Source organism: Actinia tenebrosa, unplaced genomic scaffold (genome assembly GCF_029948245.1).
Source record: "Actinia tenebrosa isolate PJP-AT-01 unplaced genomic scaffold, QUT_ActTen_1.0 PGA_scaffold2__45_contigs__length_23673736, whole genome shotgun sequence".
NCBI lineage: Eukaryota > Metazoa > Cnidaria > Anthozoa > Actiniaria > Actiniidae > Actinia > Actinia tenebrosa.
This window is the reverse complement of record NW_028292579.1, coordinates 14,541,895-14,555,940: the sequence shown is the minus strand read 5'-3', so window position 1 is coordinate 14,555,940 and position 14,046 is coordinate 14,541,895. Positions and strand designations below refer to the sequence as shown.

The following is a 14,046-nucleotide window of genomic DNA, read 5'->3' as shown; positions in this document are numbered from 1 at the left end:
ATATTCTATGAAATATCTTTAAGTGCGTCTTTAAAGTGTCTGTGTTCCTAAAGCGCTTGCAGCACCACCTACAAGGCAGGCGAATTCCTCGCGCATACTCCGTGATGGCTCTGCAGATGTCGTCGTAGTCGTTGCTTATCAGCACCTTAAATCCATTTTCCTCGTAGCCGTCTAAGAGGCGCCGTTGATCCTCAGACAATACCCCGTTGCCTTTCGGAGTCTTCAGCTCGATGCAGAATCCACGGTATCGCCTGTGAGCATTAAGGATGAGCAGATCAGGTTGACCGCGTTGATATCCTTTCTGCCAGCACTTTATGCGCTTGCCGTCGCTGTCCTGCAGTTCGCCTAGGCCGGGCGTTACGAGCATTTGAGGGTAATACTTGCGAATGTAGTCCACCACCTTTTTATGCAGGTCGAATTCGTTTTCTATTTTAAATACCAACTTGTTAGGACTGTTAAAGCGCTTGTCTAATTCGTACTTACCAGTCTTCCTTAGCGCGGGTAGGACTTCCTCAAAAACCCAATCTTGTAATTCCACGGCTTTAGGTAGCTTGGAGCTAAATATTAGTTGATACAGGCCAGGCTCTGATATAAATAAGGAACGTGGGTGCATAGCAGAAGCATAACGATTCGTTATGTTCATCTCGCCCAGCCTTTTCTTGTTTTTCTCAGATACGTGGTCGCTAATAGCCTTAGCCGTGTTCTCGTAATAACGCAGCAGCCACTTCCTTCGCTTTGAAGTACAAAGTTTCGCCTTGCACTATGCATTGCAGTTTGGTGTTGTTGTTTTCGAATACGCGAAGCATGTTATACATAAGGAATATTTTAATGTTTTTAGGATGAGGGAGCACGAATCAATATGCAACACTCTTTAGTTGATTCATTTCTATGCTCAGTTGCGCGTCAGACACGACAAAGACGTACGCGTTTATCTTATCGCCGTCGCCCGCACTGGTGTTCTTGGTGCGCTTGATCTCCAATGTTATACCATCCTGCGTATTTACTAGACGTAACCCCTGACCATGTAGGTCTTCATCGTTGGTCGTGCGCATGTCAATCCACAGCGCATATTTGTCCTTAAAGAATTCCTCAGGGCTAATTTGGTCGCCAAACTTGCGCATGGCCTCTCTGTACACGTCTGCGGGCTTTATTCCCTGGGAGTAGACCTTGTTTGGAACGCCGTTGACATTTACCCCCACGTTAGTGATATTGGGGTTGTGGAAGGCCTCGGAGTCGCGCTTACCGGCCTCGTAGGGCTTGGCAAACACCAACATTAACCCCGTGAGACTTCTTCGGGGGAGGTTAATACTTTGGTTGATAACCTCATCCGTCTTATCGAGGAAGCTAAACGTCTTATACATCACCACGTGGTCGTAAAGGAATGCCTTGCCGGAGCTGTATTGCATGCCAGCGCTGCGTGCCAGCTCTTCACTGTATACCGTTTCGTACTGTAGCTCTAAGTTGGTGATGGAATAGGGATCCACGGCCCCGCTAATTGCGCTGTCCATTCCTCCAATGACGTTCGTAGTATCCGCCAAGGTTACTTCAAACTGTAACTCGGATAACTGTCTGGGGTAATACACACCATGGTTCGTAATCACTTCAAAGTCCAAAGGGATAACGTACTTGCTACCATAGGCGTTCTTTACCCTCGTCGCGTCTGCTACTGCGGTTGCTCCACTGGAGTCCGTAGGCGCCGGGTTGGTATCGCTGCGAAGCTTACGAAGGATAACGCTTCCAATTCCTTGTTCCACCCGCTGTGCACGGTCGAAGGCTGTTAGCCACAGATCCTTATACGTGGTGTACAGATCGTACCTATTTAAGTCCAAGAGGGATTCCCCGGCAAACTTGATTCTCATCTTAGAAACAAGGTTCCTGCCCACGTTATTGACGGTGTGACGCTTGTCCTTGGTGCTTGGTTGTATTGCTAGGTCAAACCTTAAGGCCAGGGTACCGGGAACCAATACTAGGTTATCCGTTAGGCGGGGCACGCCTACATACAAGGTTTCTCCTGGTTTTGCGCTAGAAGACGTAAAGGTGACCCGGTGAAAGGTGCGTTCCGCTTTCAGCCCGCCAACCTGCTTAGGTAGTACATTGGGGTTTAACTTTGAGCTTATCATATATAATGGAGGTAGACGAAACTACTGACTTCGACCCCACCACTGAGGAAGGCCAGGCTGACATTAACGACGGCGACGAAGAACCGCTGCTTCCCACCCAACAACCTGACGATTCCCTAAGGAATAGAATTGTAAAGGCCCTAAGACATCCCAAAGCACGCGAGTACGTACTTACGTGCGAGCACATAGAGCTAGAGGACTTAGGTACCGTAAACTCGGCCATGCAGCGGCTAAAAGATACGTATTCCAACTTTGACTCAGACGAAGTAAGGCTTACCGAGCGTGGCGGCAGAGTCCCCATAAGCGTCCAAGACCTGAGATTTCCTGACAAAAACCGCTGGACGAAACCGCAACCCCTTTTTGATGAAGATGGTGAAGTTAGGGGTGACGTCGCAAGATTAAAAGGCTTCCAGCGTGCCACTAGAAGCCTATTAGACCGGCTGGAGGCGTTAAACGAAAAGGCTGCGTTAGAAAGGCGCGCTGATGGCATTTATTCTGAATAAGCCTTTTGGGGAGCCTGAGGGGTGACCATCGCTGGGGCGAACTTGAAGCTTCGCATATTGGCAATTGGCTATCATGTGAAAAGTCACCGACGTTAGGTTTTCTATGCTCGTAATCGAGGGCTCAAACGTAAAATGAGCCGGAGCCCTGTTATTTGTCTTTTTCCCGTAAGGTAATAATGGGGTGTTGGTCTCATCAACAATCCTAAACCCAATATTACAGTTATTCCACGCGCTAACGCTAATGGTGCACATAATCAATCCCAAACCCCCAACCTTTACCAACAACCCAGTGTCGCGCCAACTGTCGCCCCATCCATACGATTTCTCCTCTAAATAATAAAGAAGCCAGTTCTCTTTTGTGTGTGGGTTCATATATTTCAGGGAATAAATTCCCTTCTAAAGACTAAGCACCGTAAGAGTGCTGATGGTCTTGTGATTATAAACGTAGTCTCTTTGGTCATCCATGCTATTTACGCAAACGCTCCCAGAATCGTCTACGCGTATTTGCAGCCTTACCTTTCCATGGCAATCGGCCACCATGTGGAAGGTCCAAACCGATAGATTCTCGGCGCTCTTGGGGTTGGGTTCTACGGAAAAATGCGTAGGCTCCCTGTTGTTCGTTTTCGTACGCATAGGCTGCAGTATGCCATTGTCATCCAGGAACCTGAAGCCGACGTTAGCATGGCCGCTCGTGCCAATGCAAATACTACAAAGAATTAACTTCTTTCCCGAGTAGTTCAAATCCACGGACATCCCGGTGACGTCCACCCAAGATGCCTGGGCGTATTTTTTCTCGCCTGCGTAAGTCGTGTAAACGCAATCTACTCCAGCTACGTAGGGGTTGTTCATCGCCATATATAATAACTCAGACCAATGCTTGCAGCTGTTAAGCCGGCTTTTAGTAAGTTATGGTCATATTCCTCAGGTATCGTGGGCAAAACCTTCTTTGATGGTTTCTTAACTGCGGGTAGCTTCGTTTCGTGTGACTTTTTTGGCTTCTCTACGAAGTGAGGAATGCCCTTGGTAGTATCAGAGTTCACGTCATTCACCCCAAACTTCATATCCTTAGTAGCTCGTTGAAGTTTGTTGTTATAACCCACGACGGAATTGGCGTTGATGACCAAATTACTTGGCATTAACCAACAACCAGGACTCAAGGCATAATCTAACCGCACTTTAGATTGCTGCACCGCTAATTGATATCTCTGCACCGACTTGGATATGTCATTTTCTATTATTGCGGACTCAAAAAGGACAAGGAATTCTTGTTGCGTTTCCCGCGAAGCACCTTGGAAACCAACAATGGGGCTGCGGGTATTTACCTGCGCTCCCAGGGTGCAGTAGACGAATGCTTCAATGCTGCGGTTGATCCTGGCTAGGTTTCTTAGGCCTTTTCCTCTTAATAATACGAATGGATCCCAAGGACTGGGGTAAATCGTCTCAATCCTATTAATCAGCGTAACGTCATTCTTGCGACCACCCAAGTCATAAAACTTTAGGACCCCGGGGTATTTTTGATGATACATGTCTGTCGGACGCACACCGTCAACATGCCAAGCATAGATAATGCCCAAGCCATGCGTGGCGCCCTGCCGATAACGAAAGTCTTTTTGCTGCTGCTTAAACTCATTCATTAGCCTTTCTAGGGCAGCGGAATCGTAGTGGTTATCCATTCTATTGAATGGCTTTTCCCCCGGTAATGGTACATTAAGCTCCTTCAATATGCGCCGCATAGTAAAGGCAACGTGGAACCTTAGAAAGGCAATGTCGAACATATCCGCGGCAACCCCGCAGCCCTTTGTAGCCGCCCAGACGGCAAAGTTTAACTGCTGCGGCCAGTACTTAAAGTTAGGTCCCCTTAACCATTCGTGGGCTTCTTTTCCTGAAGTGTGCTTAAGGTTAAAATCCTTAAAGATATCCCTTATTACTACGTCAAAGGTTTGCTTACCCACTGGGATCTTTAAATGCGTCACTATTTTATCAAAGTCGTTTACGCCACCTTCAGCATCGTAAAATGGATAATCCTGGTTGGTTATTAATAGATTCTTTGGAAAATTAGGTAGCCTTTCTTTATGCTCGGGTGCCTTCTTTGTCACATAATGTGGTACCTCCTTTGGTTTCAAATCCTCATTGCTGTACATTCTGGAGCCGTTGAAGTAAATCCCATCGGGTCTTCTTTCAAACTTACTGGCGTCTGCGTGTGGAAACATCTTCCTAAACGCTCTCCAGTTCCAGTAATCCCTGTTGTCATGATGTGGCTGCTCCTCAATATCATTCCCAAAAGCGTCGTACATTAGTATATATAATGGATGTTATACCATCAGCACCTCCACTTTATCCTGAACTTCCTAAGGAACCTAACGAACTAAACACAGAAAACGTTCGTCTGAATAAAGCGAACTTAATACTGGCTTACTTGGAAGGGCAAACAAAACACTACGAAAAAGTTAGGAAGAAATACGTCAGAGCCCGGAGTACGCTACATAAAATTGCGATAACTTCAGGATCCATATCTGTTGTGTTAACGGGCTCCGGCGTTGCCACTTCACTTACTGGGCCGGGAATAATCGTTGGAGTTCCTTTGGCCGGCGTTGGGGCAGCCTGTGGTATCATTTCGGCTGTTGCTACGGGCATTATGAAACAGTTGTCAAGCAAAATATCCAAGCATGACACGACAATAGCTCTGTCAAGGGCTAAAGTAAATACGATCACTGACCTTGTCTCAAAGGCTTTGCGTGACAGAAAGATAAACGACGTAGAATTCTCGCTTATCTTAGCCGAAGAGGAAAAGTACGAGAAATTAAAGACGGACATAAGGAATAAAAAAACAGTCGTAAAAGATCTTTCCGAGGAATCTCGCAAAAAGATCTACCAAGAAGCGAAAGAAGAGCTTCAAAGAAAGCTTGCTCAGTAAACATCTGCTTCGAAAAGAGCGTGACGGGATTTCGTTTACATATCGAACGACAGTCTGGAAATTATGCGTAATCAACGTCTTATGGCATAAGATTTATACCATAATACACGGCATGACCTTATTTGGCAAATTATTACGCGTAATATAAATTATTTAGCAAATTATTACGCGTAATACGAATTATTTAGTGAATTATTACGCGTAATATGTTATTGTCGCCTCGGAATCCATCCTAATAGGGGGTGGTTGGGGTCGATTTCGTGAAATACTTCGTAGATTACGTCAGGGTAATAAGGAATATCCTTATCCAGCCGACAAAACATCCACTCGGCTTTTGTCATATCAGAAACCTCGGGAATAGACTTACCGGTAATTTCAGACAAAAGATAGGGAATGCCTTTGTAATATTTCCCTAGCTTTAATTTTTTCAATGTCTTCCGTAGACTTTGCGGGGTTGGCTCTTCTAAGTGGTCTATGATTTTCTCCTTTACTTCGTTGTCTAAATATACTGGTCGTAAACCCTGGATATGACTCATCCAGTCCCTAAAGTATTTTATTCTCTTATAAGGTGTTTTCTTACGACCTCCATTGGCGTAATACTGCTCTCTGGTAGCATTTGGTACGGCATTACGAATGTTCTTACCACACTCGTAACACTGCGCTGACGTGTCATCTTCTATTTGCATTTTCTTACCACAACAAACAAGCTTTCTTGGCGGTGGGGTAACAAATTTAGGTTTCAAGCACTTTACACAGAAGTCATAAACAAACTCTTTACATTCATGCATCGTATGTAAGACAAATATTTTAACTTAGTAATGTGGGGCACCAGTAAAACCCGTAGAGAGCTTTTCGAATCGAATTACGCAGGTAATACCCAGAACGACCTTACGGGTAATACCCGCGGCCGACGCACGTACGTGAGCGCGGGGAATACCCATGTAATTCCGGGGGGTGGCCGCGAGTTCCCCTTACTGCTGCTGCTCTTAAATATAATTTTCGATCAAACGATAATAAACACTTGCAAACAAAATGAGCGGGAAATGCCTTTTTGGATCTAAAAGTAATTTATTTTACTTAAAAAGGATTAATCTAATGCAAATCCTTTCAACCTCAACCTCCCTCCCTGAACACACACTAAACATCTCTCATCTTTTCTCTCTTTTTCAATACAACTATATACAATCCCCCTTCGCGCCCCCCCCCCCCCCCCCCCACTCCTCTCCTCAACACACACTAACCATCTATCTTCCCCTCTCCCACACTACATACAATTGCCCTATTTCATAATGACGTCACATGAAAACAAACTATTGCTTTAACGCTAGGGATCATGGTCGCTGGAGGGGGATGGGATGACAGCAACACACCTTAAATCACATGAGTAAGTAAATTTGGTTAATGAGCTGGCGAAGGCAAGAACAACTAAATATTACGCTAAATATCTCGAAAGAAAGAACTAAATTTTAATCATTTTATTAGCCGATGTAAATAAACCGTGACGTCATTATGAAGTAGGGCAATTCCCCTTCAGCCCGCTTCCCATTCCTTGAACACACAATAAATATTTCGCAACTCTTCCCTCTTCTCTCACTTTACGCACAATCCCACCTCACCCACTCCCCCTTCCCCCCGTCCTTGAATGAACACTAACCGTCTCTCATCTCTTTTCTCTCTACCCACACTACATACAAACTCCCTCCCCCCCCCCCCCCCTTCCCTGGTAGATGATGGTTACACACACTAACCATCTCTTCTCTCTTTTCCCATACTACATACAATCCCCTCCCTTCCCCTTTCATATGTACTTTCTTTTCAAACACAAACACAGGACACCCAACACTAAGTCACCGTATTTTGTGTACTACTCATATTACATTACATGCTGATTCCCCGCATACCTGCCATTCCTGGATATGATCGATTCTTCTTCGAATATGGCAGTAAACACTACTTTGTAAACCATAAAGCGAGCTTCCCAAACCACTCCAGCCCACCTTAAGTAAGCCCTAAGATTTCCTCAATCGATATCACTTAACCTTTCACCATTTATGTTACTTTAGTTTGTCACACGCTTTTGATGTATATTCTCTTTATACACAACGTACACACACAGGTCAACGTGGCGTAGTACGTGGATGGGTGACCGCTTGGGAATAACTGGTGCTGTAGACTTTTTTCTTCATTTTATTGTCCTATTCTTTTCAAATGCCTCCGTTCACTTGGTTCGTTTCATTTTGTTTTTCTATTCTTCTCATTCCTCGTGCTTGAGTTTTTGTTTGTTTTCTAGCTGAGTTTCTTTTCCCCCTGAAAAGTTGGTAATCTAAACGCGCTCATGAATAAAGGCCATTCCACCAACAAAGAACCGGTTCTCGTCCGATCACCGAAGTAAAACTCGGAAGGGCCAGTATAGTACTTGGATGGGTGACCGCCTGGGAATAACTGGTCGTCTTACTTTCAACTGTTTCAGTTCACTTCATAAGTTCCAAATTTTGGTTTTCTTTTCTTTTCATTCCTTTCTTTGTTTTTTGTTTGTTTTCTAGTTGAGCTTTCTTTTTTTCCCCCGAACAGTTTGTTTGTGAGCAAAACCTGCTATCTTTTGACCACAAAATTTAATATAAGTAAAGAATACGTGAGAATAGTGTTTTAGCTTTAGTTTAGTCGACCTCTCTCAGTCAGTTTTAAATCAGGATAGCACGCACAGCTGCACTATTCCGAATAGCGCAGCGCACTGATTCTAAAAATAACTTCGGACAAACATTGCATTCTGTTTAACCGCTGCGAGGATTATACGAACCGATTTTATTATTTTTACTTAATTAAACTAAGATCAGCTGTGAAAATTATCTGCTGAAAGTAAACTTGTAAGTTTGTTTGTCCGAATTTCGCCTTTGTCTTCGTTTTTTATGACGTCACGGTTGCGCTGCGCTATTCGCTTGACTGACCACGAAACAATGGTTTGAAGTAGTTGAGACTGAACTTGATTCTTTTGTTTATCAAGTTCAACCTCGACTTGAAACCATTGTTTCGTGACCAGTCAAGCGAATTCGGGAAAGGTCTATTCTCATTTTCTCTAATTAATAAAAGTCGTTTATAAAACACAATAAATAAACAAATATAAAAACAAGAAGAGATATAGAGAATAAAACATGGTCGCCCGGAGATATGGAAGTTATCTTCGAGTGTTCAATTTGATATCTCAGTCGTTCGCTGCGCTCACTCGTGAGATATCAAATTTGAACACGAGAAGATAACTTCCATATCTCCAAGCGGCAATGTATTTTTCTGTTTATTATATAAACCATAGCACTGTATTTTTTCAAAACAATTGAATTTTATTGTAGAAAACACCCCAAATACACAGTTCAAATCGACATAAATCCGAGAATTTTAAATGCAGTCTCTAATAAACAAACCCAAATCAAGTTCAACTCTAAACTGTTCACCCTCGTAGGGTTGGTGGTACATATTCCTCACCGGTTTTCTTTCTGACTGATACCAAACATTTGGACAAATACGAGTCGAGTTCTTGAGGAAAAATCTCTTCAAACGCGGACGAGTCTCCTCCTCAGTTGTGAGAAATAACTGAATGAGCGACAGGTCGTTCTTTGTCTTTTTTTGGTGTTTGCATTTTCCTCCTCCTCGATAAAATCTATGACGTCTTGTAAATCAAATGTGACAAACCTTTCAGCCATGTTTTTGAACTTAATTTTCGATAATTTAAAAAAAATTATCGATCCAGTGAGCAATCTTTGGGACCACATACAAGACAAAGCTGCCGACCGTTGTGATTTTCCCTCGCCTGTGAGAGCAATGACGTCACAGAATACTGAAAACTGATTGGTTATAATTTTACATGTGAAAATTATCGTATTTTTACATGTGTTGAAATACGAAATTTCTCAGTTGTAGAAATCTTTGTAAACAACTATAGTTTATATAATAAAACTAGCTAAAAACTAGTGTGAAAAAGAAGGCTAGATGAAACGAAGAAGAAGAAGAAAAAAAGTACTCATAATGCGGTGGGAATCGAACCCACGTCCACCACCTTCAATAAGATAATTAATTCCAAAATATAGAAAAACTAAAAATAGTGCTTTCATGCCATACCCCGAGACATCCGCTGGGTCATCGTATGGACTTCGGACCTGACGTCGATTAAGTCCCTCTTCCTTTGGTTGTACGGATTACGCAGGATAGTGTTCTAGCCGAAGCATCAGGGGAGAGACTAGCCGGCCCCCAGACCATATCTACAGCTAATCCCTTGCATTCTGCCACGCACTGGCACGTTGATTTGAAGTGGAAAATAATCTACTCTATCTGGTTCTTTGTTCTCGTGGCTATTGTTGTGCTTATTTCCTGAAATCGTGGCCGAGTGGAAAAAACTTGGGCTTGCAAGACACTGCGTCAAGCACGTTTAGACCAGATTAGTACTTGGATGGGTGACCTGAAATTCATAGTTAACCAACTTTGTTTTTGAAAATATATTTTTTATAAATACTTTGTATTGATCTTATAAGAGTTTTTTCCACTTATATAATCTGCCATAGTGTAACCTATTCCTTTCTACCCAAATGCTCTGAAAAGTCTTACAACAACAGATTATCTTCCATTTTCTGTTTTGAATGATTATTTTAATGTCTTTTTATTTTTATTTTTTGTTGTCATTATTGATGTCATTATTGTCGTTGCGGCTTTTTTGAGTCTTCATGGTATTTTCATATTCAACTTAACAAGAAACCAAAAGTGTAGTTTTAAAACTTTGCCCTGATTTTCTACTTTTTTCCCCATTGTTTGATACTTCATTCTTTCCTTTTATAATTTTTTTTCCTTTAAGTTTTCAGTCTTTATTTGCTTTTACCTTCCCTTCTTTGTCCTTACTTTCTTAATCATTTCTTTCTCTGACATTTCCGTTTTTACTTCTCCTTAATTATTTCTCTCTTTTTTCTCCTTTCCTTCAATTAGTTGAGACTCCTGACAAGGAGAAGGAGAACTCAAGAGTCACCACAAGAGGTCCCAGCATCGTTCCCAGGCTCTTTCAGGAGAACCTGCATGTCAAATGCCCACAATTCGTTTGGGAATGGATAGAACACCCATCATCATTCGAGTGATTGTCCTTCAGGTTAACAGATACGCTTATATCAATAAAGTTAGTCAACTGAAAAGCTACGAAGCTGAGACCGACAAGGATTATGGATAGATACATTTTACATGTTTCAACCGCTTGATGATTGTTGATGGACTTGAGTTCTTCTACCAGTTACAAGTTAATCTCCTCTGAGCATCCTCAACTGCTGCAGTTTGTGTCAAAAGCTTTACTTGTTGGATATAAAACATTTCCTATGATTCTCAGCGATCACAGCTTTCTAGGTTTTTGGTGACTAACTTTATTGAAATAAGTATATGCATACACTTATTTCAATAAAGACAGCCATTTACCTGTGGACGGCCGGACAGGATTCATTTACAAAATCGGGCTTTTACGAATGAAAACGTATATGTGTGGACGGTGTCTTAGGCCCAGGGCAAACGTCGGACTAACGTCGCACCGAACCTATTTAACATAGGTTCGGTGGAAGGTCGACTAAGGGCCTACGTGCCTACCAATGTTGATCTTAATTCGCTCACCCATTGTTATTATAATTCTAATTGGACATGAACTGCACGGGGGAACGCACGGACATTTGTTTGTCTTTTCCGGATTAAAGCATATCCTTGTAATGGCGAAATATAGCGCTCGACCACAATTAAAACCTGTTTTTCATTCTTTTTTCCCTCTCTCGCAGCATTCACAATACGCAACACTTTTGCCCGCCGTCCAGCCCGGCTCATCTTCGTTGCTCTCGGATACACCACATTTATTGCAGGTCGGCATCTCACAAACCAGGCAAACATATTTCGTTTGGTCAAAACAAAAACTACGAGACTCAAGAGTCTCGTCCGGTGGCAAGGATTTTCTAAACGCGGACATGTTCAGTTTGAGTAGTTTTGAATATATTTTCGTATCCAGAGCTCCTCGGTCTCGTTCATCACTCGTCTTTGTATAGCGCATGCTCGCCAGAGGGGAATGAGTGTTTGGGAGGTGGGGGAGTGGTTGTTTTCACGGTTTTGGTGTAAGTCATGCGACTTGCATGATTGATTTACTATTTTGCATAATATATGAATTCAGTTCTGCACGTGTTTGAAAGGGCGTTTGCTGCAAATTCGCTCCAGAGTCGTAATGTCCGACTTGGCTTGTCGAATTTATACTGGACTTGAACCTATTCAGTAGGGTCGTTCTCAATTTCAGCAAACGTCGTACTAGGCTTGAGCCTATTTCAGATGTAATAGGTTCGACTAAATTAAGCTCATGGTTAGTTCGACGTTTGCCCTGGGCCTTAGTTCTTCATTTTTATCAATACCTATTTTACTTTGACCCCTACAAAGAAGATAGGGTTAGGGGTGAACACAGTGAAGTCGTGATATCTAACTATGTGAATGCCTGGGGATATCAAGAATGCATTGCTTACTTCAAATGATAGCACCAATTGAATAATTTTCGTTAACATTCTGTAAGATTTTTGACTTTCATATTTCTGCTGATGATACGAATTGTATTCTTGCGTAATTTTCACTTTTCTAATATACATATTTATAAATATTTTTTTATGTAAAAGTGCAAATAAAATTATTGTTTCTTGTTGTTCACCTTATGCTATATTTTGGTTGCCACTGTGCACTCCGTCATTTCTGGCGGTTTGTCCGAAACTTTTGCCAGTTGTGTTTGGACATGAACTATTTGGCTCATCGTTATTCATGGCTTTTTGTCAGTGCACGTTTTTTGGTTTTGTTTTATTGTGCACTCCGTGGTTTTACTTTGTTAGCTTTTTTCATGACTTTTGTGTTTTACGCATGCACAGTAGCGTAGCGAGGGGGGGCACGGGGGGCCACGTGCCCCCCCAAATTTTTTGAAAAAAGAATAACAACAAAAAAACATATTAAACCGAAACGAAAGAGGAAAATAAATTATTACAACCTACAAAAGTGCGAATTTATACGAAGTTATCCGGACGGGCTACCTGTTTACTGCGAACCCGGTCAGAGCCTGGAATCTGCACGTGGGAATTTGAATTTTTCTTATATTTTGGATCAGTGCCCCCCCAGCTCCTAGGTCCTCGCTACGCCCCTGCGCATGCAGTATTTTGCTATGCGCTTAGTGTGATTTCACGTGCACTTTGTTATGCTGGCTTCGCTGGCTTTTTTTCATGGCCAGTTGCTGCTGTTTGTCATGATATGTTGGGTTTTGCGTTATTCATGGCTTTTGCGTTTTACGCCTGCAGTTTTGCTATGCGTTTGTTATTTCACGTGCACGTTTTTGTGATGGCTTTGTTAAATCTTTTCAGGGTCAGTTTTTGGTTTGTCGTGACATGTTTGGTTTTCTTTCTTTATGACTTTTGTTTTACGCATGCAGTTGGGCTGTGCGTTCTATTGTTATTTCATGTGCCGGTGTTATGTTGGGCACAGCTTCATCCATGGCTTTAGTCTTTGGGCATGACAGTGTTGTTGTCCGGTTGTGGTATGCGTATTGTGCTGTTTGGCGGCATTAAAATTATTTTGTTCTGTCAGGTTTTTTTTCGGTTTTCGGTTCATAAGACGTATCGGGATTAGTCAGTAACGTCCTTTTCACTTTCCGTTTGGTTTCACGCGCAGGTTGCCACACTTGGGACCCATCCGATAAAATTGATCTTACTTCTATTAAGGGCGCAGATAAATACCAACTACATTCAAGCAATAGCTTCAAGCTTAATTATAGCACAATTAAATCACACTCGACTGGGTTAGGGTTATGCGCCATTACAAAAATCCTCCTGTTAAATTGCCCGTACCCTACGGCTCCGAGGTTTGACAGTCTTATAACATGAGCCTTATTCCCTGTCGGTCCTGGAACTGGCGTTTAAGTCTGTCATTCCTTGGGCCTCCCTTATTGCGTCTTCCTTAAGTATTGCTCGTTTGTTTCATTTTTAGCACCTTCCGGCTAATCGTGCAAGGCTTTTATCCCCCCAGTGAGAATACCATGGGTTCAGCCTTTGGGTACAGTCGAGCGGGAAACGATTGCGGGCTCAAGGGTTGGCAGGAAAGGATATTCACATTTCTGATGTTTTCGTGGAATCGTTCAGTTTAAGAGATGGAGTTGAAGGGATGGAGTTTGAGATTATGGATTTTAAGTGTTGGGCTTTTGTCTATGGGTGTATATTATCCTTTCCGCAAGCGCAAAGGCATAATGCCCATACCTTAGTCCATACGATTGGAACGAAGACCACTGAATATAGCTTACAATTTTTTGTTTTTCTATATTTTGGAATTAATTATCTAACTAAAGCTGGTGTGCGCGGGTTCGATTCCCACCATATTAAGAGTGCTTTTTTTCTTCTTCTTCGTTTAATCCAGCCTTGTATCTTTTTTATATTTATTCTTTTATTATCTTTTATAAACGAATTACAGAAAATCCAGCTGTGCTATACTGATTTAA

At 42.5% G+C, this 14,046-nt stretch overlaps 1 pseudogene; it reads left to right on the top strand.

The window, feature by feature from the left end:
• The first annotated feature begins 7,875 nt into the window (after nt 1–7,875).
• On the top strand, nt 7,876–7,995 carry LOC116287065 (5S ribosomal RNA; annotated as a pseudogene).
• Nucleotides 7,996–14,046: the final 6,051 nt, after the last annotated feature.